This window comes from Austrofundulus limnaeus, unplaced genomic scaffold (assembly GCF_001266775.1).
Source record: "Austrofundulus limnaeus strain Quisiro unplaced genomic scaffold, Austrofundulus_limnaeus-1.0 Scaffold334, whole genome shotgun sequence".
NCBI lineage: Eukaryota > Metazoa > Chordata > Actinopteri > Cyprinodontiformes > Rivulidae > Austrofundulus > Austrofundulus limnaeus.
Window position 1 is genome coordinate 302778 of NW_013952736.1, and position 2281 is coordinate 305058.

The 2281-nt window shown below is 37.2% G+C and overlaps 1 protein-coding gene across 2 annotated transcripts in view; it reads right to left on the reverse strand.

Annotated features, from left to right (window-relative positions):
• Positions 1-2281, reverse strand: part of rap1gap2a (RAP1 GTPase activating protein 2a) — a 170005-nt gene that overhangs the window by 124520 nt on the left and 43204 nt on the right. The gene's annotated exons all lie outside the window — the stretch shown is intronic.

Below are 2281 nucleotides of genomic sequence, written 5' to 3' on the forward strand. Positions count from 1 at the left end.
TGTGTGTGTGTGTGTGTGTGTGTGTGTGTGTGTGCGTGTGTGTGTGTTTAGATCTACGTCACAAACCTGTGAGTGGCATGTCTGAGTGGGCAACGCTCTCAGATGGGAGCAGCTGCTCTGTTTGAACCGAGCAGAAACAGGAGGCGGGCGGAGGAGGAGGAGGAGGAGGATCAGAGGAGTGTTGGGAGCAATAATTGTCGAGTATCAGAGTCCAATTAGCAGCGTTTGGCTGCAGTCTCTATGTGAATTGCATGCAGTTTTTAAAACAAGAACAGGGCAGAGAAGAGGAAGGAACCCTGCAGGTAAACCCACCTGTAGCTGAGTACCAGAACATAGGATTTGAATCATTGTAGTTTGACTGTTTTAGGAAAATGTATTTAGATGGAGAACTGGAGCAGTTTCTGATAAAGGGAATTAATGACATGGAGATCTGATCATTTTTATGTCACGCAGATGAAAGAAGTCTTCTTTGTGTTAAAACTGCATTAAAGTTCCCAAAGCAGACGTGTTTTTTTCTTTCATTTCAAACTACTTAACTAACACTAACTCAGTCTGGCTTTTCTGCTTTCCCTTTATTTACAAGAAACAATAAAGTTCAAATAAATAATAGAAGTCTTAMGGACCATGTAAAATGAAGTTTGAATTTCATCTATAACAACAGGTGGTAAATACATGAAGTAACATGAAAATACTGTGTTTCATCTGTGAAAAACTTGGCTTTTAATGTATGTTCAATTTTTAGTCAAACAAATTCTGGCATGTAATAATACATGTTGTACACATATTACAGTTTCTATGACTATAATTATATTTTGTCAATGCCAACATGTTTGACTAATTGCACTACTCCTCACAACATACAAAAAGCATTTCCAGACCTTAACTGCTCAATAAGACTGTTTAGAAAAGTCATAAAACTTTGTTTTAAAGATGATGGTAAAAATATATGTTGTATAAAAGTGTAATAAATAGCTGTTACTTACCACAGTTTGCGCGGCATCGTCACAAAATATTAAGAACCTGGTGCAACCATGCCCCCTTTCATCTCCTTGTCCCTCTATTGTTCATGCTCTAGTAATATTCATCCCCACCGCTACTTCAAGACAAATCAGATGCATGTGTTTGCTCACTCACTCACACACACACACACACACACACACACACTCAGAGAGCATGGGTACACCGGTTTGATTATGCAGTTATTAATGAGGTGTTGTGTGTGCGGTGGAGGAGGAGAGAGCGGAGGGATTAATAACAGAGGAGAAAGGAGACAGCTGGAGAGAAGAGGGAGGATATAGTTGGAGCAGGAGAGGAATAAAAAGCATTCTGTCCACTGAGGGCAGGAAGAAGAAAAAAAAGGCTCCATGGTCAAAGCCTTGTAAGTGAGTAATCCATCTGATGTAGCTTTGGCCTTCCACCGACACTTCTTCACCTCCTATTTCTTCTGTTTTCCTCTTTTTAAATRGCTTGATCCTCCTGTGTATTCCTTCTCATACATTTTTCATTAGGTTAGACCCAAAATAAATAAATTAAAAAAAGAAAAACAGATTGAAACCAAGAGTTTAGTGTGAGCAAGRATCCCAGACACTCCTGGAGCGTTTACAGGACAGAACAGAGATAATAATGGATTTAGATCTGTTTTTTATCACCTGTCACTATAAAATCATGTAATTCTGTCTGAGTTATTTTGTCCTTTTGTTAACAAAATAGCTCTCATAAACTACTAGACTAATTAAAATCTCTCAGTAAGTGATCATTTCATGTTCATTTACAACTACAGTAAGGTCTTGTAGTCCAATTCAAGATGGCCACTACATCTAATTAAACTTAGTAAATACAGAAATGGCCATATCAGTCTGTTTTGCACAAATTGAGCTAAGTTATGATGTGGTAGTAGCTGATAGTCATCCTCATAACATACCATGACAGATTGCATGACATATCCTGATTTTAAATCTATCTTTGTCACAGTTAAATCCTTCAATAGCATTCCTTACAGAAATGCTATTGAAATATTTTTGCCACTTGTTTTGTTAAAATTACAATTTTTTTTAAAGATTTTGGCTTTTATATCCAACAAAAAGTGTGTTTTTACTGTGACTCATTATATAAATTTTACTAAAAGAATATAAAAATCACTTTTTGTTCTTTGTTCTGTCTTTCTTTTCTCCAGAGTGCTCATCTCTTCACTATTTTATTTCATGGATCAAGCATCTGAACCACACAGAGAGAGAGAGAGAGAGAGAGAGAGAGAGAGAGAGAGAGAGAGAGAGAGAGAGAG